Raw genomic sequence first — 15601 nt, forward strand, 5'->3', positions numbered from 1 at the left:
TCCTTTTTATTCTAGTTTAAAGCTTTTGATTCTTGTTTGCGGTTTCAGCAGTGGTTGTTCTGCACTTTTGCGTAGTTGCATTTTTTTGGTAAGAAAAACTTTTTTGTTGTATTTACTCCAAATGAGTATTATTGTCATGCATGAATTAATTTTTTTGCAAGTGGTGTCATAATGGCAGCATATATAGGTAGTGTTTTGAGCATTAAATTCTTTGCGATATGTTTTGCATTCTCTTATGTGTAATTTTCTTTTCTTTTTCTTTTTTAGTGGGATATTGTTGATCCTTACTGTGTCTGTGCAGAGTAGGTGGTGGTGAGTCTAGCTGCTTCTGGCAAGTGAGTGGTATCGTTTTGGAGTATATAGGTCTTTCTGATAGACGCCATTTAGGTGTGGGTAGAAAAGTTGTGAATTGATCTTCTCTCAAAAAACACCCGTGTCTTCCTGAGATCTGATGTCCGCTACTAAACCTTCTGTCATAGGGGGGGGGGCTGCTCCTGTGAGGGATTTAGATGCAGCTGAGGTTGATTTGGGGCATCAGAGAGAGGGGCTTAGGAATACATTTAACCATGCATCTCATCCATAAGTTCAGTATAGCTTAGATTACAATGAAAGAGTTGACTCAACTAAGAGTATTGGGAAAAGTTACAAATAGAGAAAAAGTAAAGGAGATCTGAAAGAAAAATGAACTCTTAGGAAGAAATCTGATTGATTCATACAGTACAACAGGGGTTTGTGCTTGGTTCTTATGCCAGTGGCACTTTGGTATTTTAGAAGGGGTCGCAGATGCTTACGTGGCCCTTTCCATGGTACAGATCATGCTGGTGCACATTTTGCACTTGGGATAGTAACAAGGGGGCTGTCCTTCATATAAATGGAGGCATGGCCCAATATCAATTTGGAAACACTTTGGGGCAGATTTACAAGCCCCTTGCGCCACTTTTGCATCACTTTTAACATGGGAAAAGTGACGCAAAAGTGGCGCAAGGGGCTTGTAAATCTGCCCCTTTGACTCTAGGCAAGGGAGGCAAAAAAGCTGGCAGAAGGAACACTGAATGTGGTCTAGTGAGGTGGTGCATAGCCAGTGCACCCCAAAGGGCAGCCCTCAGAAAGGGGAAACCAGAGCCCAGGGGCAGTCCAGGGGCCTCTATGCAGGCAGGTGCAGTCACTCATGGGATCCATCTGCAGGAGGATTACTGTCCCCTTTACAAATGCAGACCAGGTTCCACTTGCACCTTAAAAGGTGGCTCAGTGGTTTCAAACAGCCGATCTGTCTTTCCCTAACATGCTGCCCCTACTGCAGGCCCGTGATTACATGGGGTGAGCACATTTACTGTTTTGGTCTATTCTTTGCACACCCAGTTAGCAGTGATCTGAGCTGCAGAACTTGAACAATGAAACAGGAGTAAAGAAAAGTGGGCTGTTGATGTTTTAATGCTTTGTGTCGTACAGGCAAGTTTAAATTTGACCCTAGCCTCCAAAGGTAAGCATTAGTCAATTAAGGAGTAAAGTGAAAAATAGGTTTCAGTGGTCCCAAAGAGTTTTTAGTCCTTCCAGCAAGTAATGGGTTAGTTTAGGTAGGAAACAATCTATTTGTAAAGCTTCAGTCCACTCTGTGTCTATTGTTGAAGGTAGTCCTCTGCTAACGAGAATGAATTAGGTCGTTTCGAGTTTTAGCTCAATGAAATTCATTGACATCAACTTTTGAATGCCAGTCAAGGAGGTTTTAAAATATAGAACACCATCATCTTCATACAGCGTTGTGCGCCATCCTCATATTCGTGAATGGACACCGCGGATTTCTCTATCATGACATGCAGTGGCCCGTGTATAAACTGGGCAGAGAATGGAGGTGAAGAATGGAGCCCTGGGAAACTCTACATTAAATCATATGACCCTCAGAGCAGCAGTGAAGAATGGAGCCCTGGGAAACTCTACATTAAATCATATGACCCTCAGAGCAGCAGTGTCCCATTCTGACAATCTGCTTCCTGTTGCACTGATTAGAGAAAAGCCATCTTATAACTGTACCTGTAATATACATGCAAGTCTCAGGGGTCTTAATAAGCCTCCGGTGGCCGATTATGTGAAAGGCCATAGAGAGATCAAGAAGAACTAGCAGACAGGATCTTTGTCCCGCTTGTGATTACATCACAGGTGATCTTAACTGTGGCTGCTTGGGTGCCACAGCCTTTCCGAAAACCGAGTTGATAGGTAGGTAGTTTATTTTCCTGCTTAATGCTGTGAGTCGACTTTATACACATTTTTCAATCCATTTACCTAAGCATTAATTCCAATTTCAGAGAGTCCGGAAACTTGCATTCCTGTAGAGAGGAATCAACTATCTACCACCACAATTTGTAAAAAAAAAAAAATTGAAAATTGATTAAATGAGAGAAGCTGGTAGAGTTCATCAAAGCAGAACGTGGGCTTCAACGTTTCAATCAACTTTCTTAATTGTTGTTCAGTTACTGACAAGAAATGAGCCCACTTATAATTTTTGGATGGAGTGGAGGGCAATTTTCATGTTAGCAGGATGCTTTGAATTGATTTGTTTGTGGGTTGCCGACATGTTTTTCAGTAATGTATTTTAGAACGGTTACAACAAAAATGTTACATCTCTCATAGAATTCAAGGCCATTTTCGTGAGCTATTATTGCGCTCCTAAAATTAAACTGAGACATTTAATATGCTAGATCTCTCTTTGAGTACGGTCCTGAGACTGGCGATATCATCAGCTACATAGAAACTTGGCCTACACACAATAGATGCCAACAAGCTCAAGGAAAGCAGGGGAAACACCTCATCTTATTACTACCCTTATAGAGGCCTAGGCCAGACATGTTTCCAGCTGAGGTCAGGCATGCTGTCTCTTGCCATGAAGCCAGGGACAGACTCAGGAGATGCTACCTCCCTCCTAGAGGAGAAGTGCTAGCAGCCTGCACTTCCACCTCTTCAAATAGTTTCACTACATCCTGTAGCTTTCTAAAGAGAGTAAGAATGATCACAACTGTGTTCTCACCTCTTTTTCACTACTGCAGTTTACCCTGGCTCTGACATACAAGATCTGTATCCTGGGAAATGTTTTCCTTTACCCTTACATTCCATACACCACAACAAAGCACATAGTAAGGGACATATCTTGACAGCCAAAACAATGTAAAACACACAAATGTTGACAGGATGAATGCTTGGAATAAGTCTAACCCCTAGAAATCTCATTGGGTAGTATTTCTATACATAGTTCTTTTTCCCACCATGTGACCTCAGATCAAACCCAGCCGTATGGAAATCAGTCTTAGTCCTACTCCATTATGAACAGTTTTCCCATCACCATTTGTCTGTTTGATGTAGCACCCTAAATGGAGAAGAATATGCCTAGGCATGGGTCTCGTGCTCACTGTGCCACTGGATCTAAGCAGAACTGAGGAGACCCATCAGGCCGAAAGTGGTTTGAAACTGGATCAGAGACGACCTGAATTAGGGGTTCGGGCTGGACTGTTCCTATTGAAGCAGGACCAAGAGTGATCTCCATATGGCTAGGTCTAATCTGTGGTGGCCTGGTGGGAAAAGAATAATTGGTTGGAACGCTACACTTTGCAATTGCCAAGCTCTTCTTCCATCGCCCTTTGTGTGTTTGAGTCAAAATAATGTGCCTCCAGCTGATGGCAAACACAGTAAAATTCCAGCACCTTATAGTAAGTAGTGACAATCCAAATGTTGTGCCAGACTCCTTCCCAGCTGTTATATTCCTTTACCATTTCACCAGGTATTTGCAAATCAAAAGATATAGCCATATTTTTGTGACGTCATCCATTCATGTCTTGGGGCCACATCTGCACTTCCAGATGAGGAGATATCATAATATTCAGTTTTTGGCTTGGAAAGTTGGCTTGATGATTACAAACTCAACTTTAGATTTCAAAGGGTTGATTTTACGCAACTCTGCTGTGCTTACTTTGTTGGCCTTAGAAAGATGCAACCCTGCATCATCCAACTAGGTATGTTATGTACAAAGTCCCTCCAAATATCCTACTGATATAATCCAAGCACAGAATGCTTGACTTTATTAAGTCTGGAAAAAAAGACAGATTTGTTTTTGTTTACCAGACCTTATGGCATGAATACAAATAATAAACAATTTACATAAAACTGTCCTTTAGTAAGCCTTTGGCAGGGTTTTCCCCCTAACCTTTTGCCTTCAGACTGCCTATTTTTGCTGATTTCGTTTTTGCTGGCCTTAAGACTCTGCTCACTTTACCACTGATAGCCAGTGCTAAAGTGCTTGTGCTCTCTCCTTAAACATGTTAGATTGGCTTATACCCAATTGGCATGTTTAATTTGCTTGTACATCTCTAGGAAAGGGACATTACCTGTGCCCAGGGCCGGTTAATAAAATGCTACTAGTGGGCCTGCATCACTGATTGTGCCACAACAACTTAAGTAGCACTTTATACCTGCAGCCATGTGGGCTGTCCTGCTGAAAAACACAGACAACCCTCTTTTGTATAATTGGCATAGTTTCAAAGCTGACTGTGAATGAATTTTTGATAGAAAAACCATGACTGGTTCAGATGACAGAGAATCATTGGAACTGCGTCAAGGAAATAAAGACCTTGTTTCATTCGAACACAATTTAATTGCCACGTTGCAGAGACACATAGGAGGAAGAGAAGAGGTCTGCTCTTTTTTTCCCAGGAATTGAAAGATGACCTGAAAGACCTCATTGCTCCAATTGACCCACAGTCAACCTCATGTGAGTAATTGATAGCTCTATCATTATGCCTAGACCATCTCCTTCATGAGCAAAAACGGAACCATAAATGGCCAGAGATTCACATTTTTTGTTTGTACAAGAGAACGACCACACCAATGCGCTGTTGACACCGGAGAGATAATGGAGAGTGTTGGAGTCTGCAAACCCCTCATAGCAGAAGAAAAAGACCAGCGTTGCCGTAATTGACAGTGCCTCTACTGTGGAAAAGGGGCATTTTGTTAGGGAATGCCCTACCAAAACTAAGACAATGAACTCAAAATTCGTTGGAAACCCGACCATTTTTAAAGGGTTGGTAAACTAAAAAGCTTGGGAACTGTTCAGGAGAGTTTACTGAGCCTTTCTGTTTTATCTCCTGATCACCTTACATACTGCTACACCACATTTGACATTAAATGCTCACATCCTAGTGCAAGATAAAACAATAGCTATAGTACTCATGGTGGATTCTGGGGCAACCCGAAATTTCACATTGCCCCAGCCTACATATACAGACTGTGAATAAAGCTTGCTCTGAAACAGTGCAAGCAGTAGATGGCTCCTTGTTAACCAGTGGTCTCCTCGCCCATCAGACTACTGAAATGGAACTACGGTGCACACAAGACACAAAAGTGCATAAAGAATATTTTTATTTTTGATGTAATCACAGCCCCTCAGTTTGGCATCGTAATCGGGATGCTATTGTTAACGGAGCACAATCCATAGATCAATTGGGCCACTAGAAGTGTCATGTTTAACTCCAAGTGGTGTAAAAAGAATTATTTGCAAGGTGCCGCAACTAAAGTCTTTACAAATCAAGGCTCACAAATCCTTTGTCATCTAATAGCCACAGCGGCAGAACAAGATATAGAATTGCCCTTGGATCATGCTGCCTACCAAGACGTGTTGTGTGCCTTAAGTCCTGGGACCTTGCCCCCACACAGGACATATGACTGCCAGATATATCTTGTTCCTGCCACCAACATTGCTTGCTGCAGGATTTATGCATTAACAGAAAATCATCACTTGCTAGGCTATCTTGAGCAATACCTAGCCAATGGCTTTATAAGACCCTCCAAGTCCCCTGCCTCATCTCCTTAATTTTTTGTCCCAAAGGCAAATGATGAATTAAGATCATGCATTGACTATAGAGCCTTGAATGCATTCACCGTCAAAAACCATTTCCCACTACCACTCATCCCTGTTCTGTTAGATGAGGCGTGTTCTGCTGTCATCTATACAAAGTTGGACCTTCAAGGTGAGTACCATTTAGTGCACATTCGAGAAGGCGATGAATGGAAAACTGCCTTCAGGACCAGGTTTTCGATTTTTAAGTATTGCGTAATGCCATTTGGCTTATGAAACGCACCGGCAGCGTTTCAATTTTTCAGGAATGATGTACTACATGAATACCTAGACCATTTTGTTATTGTGTATATTGATGACAATTTGATTTATTCTACTTCCCTAGACACTTACATCGATCATGTAAAGAGGTTCTATTGCAAGCTAACAAAATGTGAGTTTCATGCCACAAAGGTGGAGTTTTTAGGATTCATCTTGACACTGCAGGGGATCCCCGTGGCAGACAGATAAATGCAAGCTCTCACAGAAGGTCCAGTACGCACTAAAGTCAAGGATATATGAAGATTCCTTGGCTTTGCCAACTTTTATAGGCATTTTATTAACTATTTCTCGGACAAAGCAACACCATTCACTAAACTACTAACGAAAGGAGTACCTTTCATATTGAAACTGAACAAGCCTTTCCGGTCCTAAAGAAAGCCTTTTCTTGGTCCCTGTTCTAAAATATCCAGACACTACACAGCTATTTAAAGTTGAGGTAGATGCTTCAGAGGCTTTCATGGGTGCTATTCTATCACAACAAGATGCCAGAACAGGTCAGCTACACCCTGTAGCTTATCTATCCAAAAAGATGCTGCAAACTGAAAAACAATGCACTGTGCCTGAAAAAGAGTCATTAGCCATTTGGTCGGCATTCAAAGAATGACATCACTATTTAGTTGGTGCCAAGCATCCAGTTAGGGTCTACACTGACCATCAAAGCCCTATATTTCTATGATTTGCTAGAGCATTAATGCCAAACAATTTCCCTGGACTCTCTTTTTAACAGAGTTTGATTTTGTGAAAACATTCCTCCTAGATATTGAAAACAAGAAGGCTGATGCCTTATCACGACAGGACCCTCCACCTATAAAACAAGTCAGTAATGCTCCTCCAATGATTCCACATGAACAACTGATTAGCATTTTAAACTCTGATGATTTTACAGACAAAGTCCACCATTCTGTGTCACCTGCACTTATCAATAGATGGATAACAAAATACCCCATCCAAAGTATTAAGGACATTCCATCCTTTCAAGGGTCGAAACTATATGTACCCACAAAAACACTTTAAAAATAATCATGCAATGGTGTCACAATGATCCTCTGGCTGGTCATCCAGGCCAAACCCAAACTCTAGAGCTAATACAAAGACATTTTTGGTGGCCACAACGGAGGAATGATGTGATACAATATGTGTGTTCTTGTGATACCTGCAACAGAGCCAAAGCCGATTAAACACCAAAGAAAGGCTATTTACAACCTCTACCTACTACCAATTGGCCATGGGAACACATTTTCCTAGGCTTTATCACAGCCTTGACCCAAGAACAAAAAATGGATACCATATTAATGGCCATTGGCCGCTTATCAAAGATGGTGCACAGTATTAGCAACACCCGCAAAAACAGTACAACTATTGATTCAAAATGTCATACATCTGCACGGTTTACCAAAATCCATCGTATCATATCGTGGAGCTCAGTTCTCATCCCACCTATGGAAAACATGGTGCAAAACATTACAAATAAAACCACAGTTATCAACCAGCTTTCATCCCGAATCCACCGGCAACCCAAAAGAGTGAACCAAGATCTCCAACAATATCTACACTGTTACTTGTACTGTCCTGGGTTCATGGTTAACCCTTCTTTGGGCAGCAGAATTTGTGTACAACAATTTATTTAATGCCTTCACTCGTACGTCACCGTTCTTTAGAAACTACGGTTGCCATCCACATTTCTTGCCTGTCTTAATTCCGCCCACAAGCAATTACATACCATACTTAAATGACCACTTTACAAGTATTTCACAGCTCATCAAAGGATTGAGACAAAATGTGTTGAAACCAAATGCACAATACAAAAAAATTGCTGATAGAAAAAGGCATACCGGACTGATATACAAGCCAGGAGATTATGGATGGCGTTCAACCAAGAACATGAAATTTAAAAGGCTGGTGCAGGCAAATGTCCCTTGCCAAGAAAGATACACTGTCATCCAGAGTATGAAGTGAGTGTCATAAAGGATATCTGCTGCTGCAGCAAACTGTGGTACCTAGTTGCCTGTAAAGGCTATGGCCCAGAAGAACACTCATGGGAACTTCTTGATGCTATTCATGCACCCAGGCTATTACGTCGCTTCCACAGAACCCACCCTTCCCCAATTGCATGCCCCGTGCAACCAAGACTGTTAGAGGGGGTGTGATGTCATAAGCCTGCATGACCCTGAGATCACCATGTCTGCATGACCCTGAGATCACTGTGATTCCCGTACTCGGGCTCAGATAGCGCCGTCAGTAGTATTGAACTGAGGCATGTGCACTAGACTGGGCATAAACATTGAATATGAAGACTGCCCCAATATGTACATAATTGGTATTGCTATTGAAAAGAGGCCTGTGAACTGGATGTACACACTGAGAAAAAAACATTAACCACCAAGAATGAATATTAGGTAAGGTCAACTTGAGCATTATGCGAAGTGTAATGTTATGAGTCCTTCTATTGTGGCCACAATAAGTACACACTTATTAGTCCTTTCTTTATGTCCATGGTGGTGCAATGAACACATGTGCCACATGTTACGCACATGTAATGCAAAGACCAATGACCTGGTTACCCCAGCAATGCTATAAATTATTTCTCAAGAGAGGGTGAACTGGACAAAACACTGACTCATGGGATTCCGGGGTTGAGATGTAATGATAGCGCATTGGGACAACGCGTGATGTTTGAGACCAGTGAAGAAACTGGGCGTGGCCTTTCTTGAAGTTGTGGCACTTAGCCCGCACTAAATCCTCTGAGTCTCATGAAGCAAGGGGCCTCTTTGTGGAATTGCAAGCTTGGCAACAGCGTTGTTAATGCTAATTGGCTCACTGGATAAATACTGGTGGCAAAAGCCTATTTAGGAACACATGCTCAACTCAGAATGTCTATGTTCCTAGTTCAGTCAGACTAGTATGTTATTGAGAGAATGAGCTATGGGGGAGGAGCGTCGCCCCACTGCTTTTCAGCAGTGTGAAGCAGAAACTTAAAATGATATTACCTTTGCGTTATTATCATTTTATGCTGCTACCTTCTGCTCTGAGAGCGGGTGGGTGGCAGGGCTGCTCTGCTCTTGGAGCAGGGCAGGGGAGGAGTGGTTTGCCCACTCCTAAGTGCACACTTTCCCCGTTCTCCATGCAGGCTGAATTACATGCCTAGGCCCCATTCCCTGATTGAGATTCGAAACAGGATGTTCAAAACCACTCACACTGCTGCATTGCAGTCTTGTGATTGGTCAGGGGAGCCTGGGTGCTACTAATCACAATGTTGCATAGCAGCATTGTGATTGGTCAGTGGAGCTTGCTTCCTGGTCCTCGATGTGTACTAGGAGAGCAGGAGCAGAGATTTGGAATCTGGACGGTGTTAATGTACGTTTATATTTGATTTCTTTTTACATGTGCACCATGAGCAACCCCCCCACAACCTCCACCCGCGTGATCCACTGCACCCACCCCGCCATCCACGAGCCATGTCGGCCGCCACGGGAGAAGTGTGTAACTAGTTTGTACAAAAATTCTCTACCTGTATAAGTCAATAGACATTATGCGTCACTGATCTATAGACACCAAAGAAACTGACCTACTGACAAAGGCATGCCACAGTGAAAGTATCAAAACATATACAAATTTATTGGTAGTCAATTCACATCAAAATGTATTGAATACGCAATAAAAGAAAATAGAACACACCCCAGCCCACGCTCACTCAACCAGTCAGACAACCAAACTCATACCCACACATACTCATACGTCCTGAAAAGTCAGGAATCCAATCATACTTAAAGCACCAATGGCAATACATTGACAAATGGACAAAAACAAACAACTAATGTTGACATTGATGCTAGTATTTGAAAAAAAACACAGATCACTTTTCAGAATGACACAATACATAGGGTCAACCTTCAAGTTTAAATGAACATATAGGGACAAACAGAGTAAATCATAGACTTTATGTGGTCCACAAGACAGTTGTAACAGCGATGCGCGTTTCGGTGTATCACAACTCATATTGAAAGTTCAGTTCTGCACTCTCATACCTGCCTAAACCTTGGCCTCAGAGTATGCCAGCTGATGTTCCTCACCCTGTACCTAGCTTCCCCATGGGCTTCTGCCACGCCAGAGCCCAGGCGCTTTCCAGAGTTAGCCCCTGGAGACTCACAATGCGGCTTATGCTGCTTTTTTAAAATTCTTGCAGCAGACTTCTATTGTCCTGATGATGGCAATGCAATTTTTCGCTAAGGTAGCTTCTTGTAACTCTCCGTAATTCCTTCAAAACTTACAAAAGTATTCCTTCATGCATTTTAAATACTGGTTATACCAAGTCATGCTCTTCAGTGATTGCTCACATGATTGTTTAGGGATGATGGTAAGCACCAAGGGCCAGGTTTGCCATGGGCTTTTGTGGCCCGTATGTCACGGAAGGAGACGCAAGGCAATGCAAGTCCTTAACTGGGATATGATAAGCCATCTTGCATGGCTCCGTGTGTTTTAGTAAATCCAAGGTAATGCAAGGCAGCGCATTTTGCTACCTTGCGTTACCTTGCAGTCGTAACGGTTTCCATGGGTGGAGTGTGGGTGCGCCCATGGGGAAGCAGCCTTTACAACACAGGCTAAGCCAAGCGTGCCATTTTCCTGCAAGTGCAGCCACGCTTGCCTTAACCACGCATATCCCTATGCGCGGTCTAGATGCTGAAATGGGCGAGCCCAGGAATAGGAAGGATCGAGAGAGGACGACGTGAGGTAAGTGGGGTTGGGGATGGGTCATGGGTTATGAGGCTAGTTTTTGAGGGTTTAGGTAGTTTTCAGGTCTTGGGGGGTCACAATCATTTTTAGGTCTCAGGAGGGTGGGTAGTTTTCAGGGCTCAGGGTGTCAGGATAGTTTATAGGAATCAGGGTGGGGCTAGGTAGTTTTTTGGGCTGGGTGATCGAGATAATTTTTAGGGCTTGGGGTTTGGGCTAATTTTTAGGGCTTGTGGGGTGTCTGATAAGGTTTTAGGTCTCGGCGGGGCAATGTAGTTTTTAGAGCTTAAGGGGGAGGGCTCAGGTGTGAACTTTACCGCATAAATCCCTTTCCCAGTCATAACTTTACCACTAAATTGCATGGTAAAGGCATGCGTGGTAAAGGAATGCATGGTTCAGACACATTCGTGGTCAGGGCTCCATTGTAGAGGCATGCGTGGTTGAGCCATCCATTTCTCAATCATACAGCCATTCCCCGCCATCCACCCATGGATTGTGGTGCATTTCCAGATTGCAAAGAGTTGTAAAACTGGTAATGTGCCAAAACAGTATGCCTCCCAGACTCAGGCATACCAAAGAGAAATATCTTTATTTCTCCTCTTTTATTTCCTTTTTCTAAGTGTGATGTATTCCATATCACTCAAAGACACAAGAGAGTCACCCTTATTCAGACAAAAGAGACAGGGATATACTTTGGACCCCTCTGTCCGTTACATTATGGCGTCTGCTTTTTTAACAAATTACCTACCTTTTTGGTGGACATGATCTTAATCACTAAAATTGTAGAAGGCCTTTATACGTTGGTCTAAATCAATCAATCAATCGATCAATTATTATCCAATTTTGTAAAAATATCATTGAGGAATATTTATTTTATTTCACATCTTTATAAATATGTGGATATATCTCAATACAATAAGAATTGCGGAAAGGTCTTTGGCTGATACTTTAAGATGGCCGCCCCTTTAGACACGTAGGGTGTTGACGTCATTACGTCACGTTTTTTCGTCATCTCTACGCACCATAAAAAGACACAGGCCAATGCACTGCTGTTTTTTCGTGACCCCGTGGCACCACAATACGAATGGTAAGAAAGGGAGTTAGAGAGCTCTGACTTTCAGTCCCTTTGAGTTACTGGTATTCAAATGAAGAATTTCTATTGCCTTTGATTGATCAGGGGTCTGTTGGTATTCAACATTATTTTACCAGACTCCTCTTGCTCCTATATTGTTAAAGATGCGTAGCACTGTGTTATATTAGATTTATGTGAAGGGATTAAATGTAATAAGGATGTCCATTTTTTGTTTAAATCTGTTTTTATTGATTTTGTTTCACATTCACATGTAAGGCAAAAGATGTTTGGGTAGCTGTCCATGTAAACAACCTTTAATAAGGATGTCCATTGATGAGATTTATAATTTAGACCCCTTATTCAGTTGGTGTTTACATTTTTTAGAATCACATATATTAAACGATAGTTAAATAGAAATGTTGATTATTGAACTTCTCTAAAAAGAAATGTATTTTTCATTTTTAAATTCTAATTTGAACACAAGGAATATCCAGTAAATTTAAACAATTGGACAAGGGTTACTTATGAGTGATTCGTAGGTTCCGGTCACCATCACAATTAGAGGTGAGAAATGGCAGTGGTTTCAAGCATCGTAGTATTTATTTTCTGGTGATAAATACCTACTGCATTTTCTATCGACAGAAATAGGATACTTACCTGCTCCTATTTTACTTTTTTACCGGCAGGGACAGGATATCCATATTGCCACTATTCAGGTCAATTTTATAAATACCTTATTTCATGGAATATAAACATGAATTTACTAGTAGACGTTAAAGTAAGTTTTTTGTCCTTTCGTATATTATAAAGCCATATATACAATACTAATATGACTAAATTCAGTTTTTTAAATATATTTTTAACAGGTCCAAAACTTCGGAGCACGTGTTAGATGTTTTTAGAAAAAACTCGAAATTACAGTGCCATAACTTGAGTCTTTGCAGGCTTTACAGGTAACTGATGCCATATATGCTTTCTTTCTTTCAAAGAGGAATCGATTTGAATGAGAAAAGGTATGTTTTGGCACTTTGTGCGAAAGCATATTGTTTTTAAACTATTAATTTAAAAAAAGAGATGGTATAAAACGAGGTCAATAATTTTTAAAGTTAATTTAAAGTATTTTTAAGAATATATGGGCAATAGCTTTTAAATTGAATTTAGTTTCTGGTTGCTGATTGCACACTGATAAGGGCACCAGCTCTAAAGTAAAAAATAAATTAAATGTTTGGTCTTTGATCCTGGAAAAACAAGTGAACATATTGCTTTAGTACATCGATGATGAAGTTTGAAAGGCTGTGAAGTACAATTTCTTGCAATTCGTTTTTTGTTTTATAGTGAGGAACATTTGAATATATATTGTTTGTCCTGAAGAAGTTGATGAAAAACGTAACTCTCACCGAAATGCCACGTCGACAGTTGTGAATACAGACAGTTTTGAATAAAGTGGTAGTTCTGAATAAAGTTTTAAATATAGAATATATGTTATGTTATTTTACAAAAATTGTGATAATTGCTAAGGTTTTTTAATGAACACAAATTACATGAGATTGCATATGTTATAATTCATTAATGTACATGATTTTAAATAATTTTCTAATGTATTTTTTGTAATCAAATTCTCATTGCTAGATTGTGATCATGACAGTGCACATACTCTGTGTGCATAAATATATTTGTAATTGTTGACAAAAAATAAAACATATGCTTATATATCTATCCACTTTTTCTCACGTTTGCTGTCTTTTACTGTTATGATTTAGATTATTATATGATTATGTTCACTTGTTTTTTTTAACAAATAACAGGATTGGTTATTCAAAAGATAACAGGATTGTTTATTATTTGATCTGTTATCTTTTTGCTTTCCTCAACATAATTTTTATACATACATTATTTTATGAGGAAAAAGGGAATTTATTTTGTGTTAGACATGTATTCCATATCACACATCGAAAGGAAATGCTTTTAAGGATAGTTTTGTGTAGGAAAATGGCCCTTTCTGCACAAAAACAATCATGCTTGTAACACGTTGCGTTGGTGCTAGGCAGCATACAGTGCGCCAGCACAACAATGCAGCAGAAATGTGCCATATATATCTCTGTAAATATGGGGCATTTGAAAGACTCCTTTTCACGCAACACAGTGCAGCAACTTGTCTTGCCATGCTGCGTGAAATGTTTGTAAACCTGTCCCGAAGTGTTCGCTCTTTCTAATAAAGACAAAGAATATAGGGGCTCATTACGATGTTCGACGGACTGGCTCCGTCCGCCATGGTGGCGTGAACCAGGATCGTCCGCCATGCATGCGGCTGTCCCGCATACCCTATTATGATGGGACCGCCACTGCGGCGGTCTTGTTCCGCACCGTTAACATTGCGGCGGTGGCTGATGACAGCAGCCCCGCCGTGATGCTAAAAAGAGCATGTTGTGCATTTCACTGCACTACGCGGCAGGCACTACACTGTGCCTACCACTTGGTGCAGTGAAATGTTGGGGGGTACCATGGGTACCCCCCCAGTGCACCCTCACATCCCCGCACCACAAGGGGGGCCCGCAACAGGCCCCCAAAACCAAACTCCGCCTGCCTTTCAACGGCGGTTGCACCACCTCAGAAAGGTTGGCTGGAGACCCCATCATAATGTGGCGGATGGTGCTTGCTAGGCACCGCCACCATTTTGTGCCTGCAGACCGCTCCGCCGGGCAATCGTAACAATTACCTTGGGTGGTTCCATGGTGGACGGGCATGGCCTGAATCCCACCGCCATTGTAATATGGCAGTGAGAGAATCGCGTTCCGCAGGGCTGGCGGGCCTCACCGCCGGCCTAGCGGTGGCGGTCCTTCCGCCACCATAATGAGCCCCAAAGTGCTGTTTTTTCTGTTTCTTGATTTCCAGAAAAAATATTCTTATTGATGTCTATATTTTGTGGCTCTATTTCTAAAGTACATATTACTGGTAACATTTTGCTTATCAGCTTTTCAAATGCAAAACCCAAAATATATTACTATCAAGCTACGTAGCATTTGTTTTAAACTATTCCACATAGTGATCGAAAGAAATACCAGCATTGCCACAGTTTCAGGGAGCATCACTTTCCAGAAATTCAGCTGACAATTGATGAACCCATATCCCTCACCTGCTATTCTCCACTCCACAGTGTTGTGCCATATCACAAAACCCAACAATGCTCCTTTCAGAAGCATAGCTAGCAAAATGTTGATTGAATGAATATGAATGAAGACTTGCTGACCAAATTGGAATTCCTATCCTGTGTTGTTTTTCTTGTGGTAATTCCGGGAAATAGTAATAATACCAACTCGCAATGGACGTGCCACAAAGATATTTCACACACAGGATTCTGTTCCCATACATTATGTTACCTAATGAGCATAGGAGGCCGAGAATGCAACTCTGTACCTAAGCAGAACTAGCCAGAGTTTTGCAGAAAGTGACTCATTCAAGGGTTCCACTACACTCAGAGGGCCTGTACCTCCATTACACTTACCTTTTTAACTTGTGTCACGATATGGATATAGTGCTCTCTCGTTCAACCCTTAGATCTTCCAAGAAAAGAGTGATCCCTTCCATAAGGTACGCTGTTTGTCCCAGTGTAAAATGGGGTAGAGAGAGAGAGAGAGAGAGAGGTA

The 15601-nt window shown here is 41.5% G+C and overlaps 1 long non-coding RNA gene across 1 annotated transcript; it reads left to right on the forward strand.

The window, feature by feature from the left end:
* The first annotated feature begins 276 nt into the window (after nucleotides 1–276).
* On the forward strand, nucleotides 277–13476 carry LOC146821640 (uncharacterized). Its single transcript, XR_014962748.1, has 3 exons — nucleotides 277–335; nucleotides 12824–12910; nucleotides 13293–13476. It is a non-coding gene; the product is annotated as an uncharacterized LOC146821640 (long non-coding RNA).
* The last annotated feature ends 2125 nt before the right edge of the window (nucleotides 13477–15601 follow it).

The sequence above is a fragment of the Triturus cristatus genome, chromosome 6, assembly GCF_964204655.1.
Source record: "Triturus cristatus chromosome 6, aTriCri1.1, whole genome shotgun sequence".
Taxonomy (NCBI): domain Eukaryota; kingdom Metazoa; phylum Chordata; class Amphibia; order Caudata; family Salamandridae; genus Triturus; species Triturus cristatus.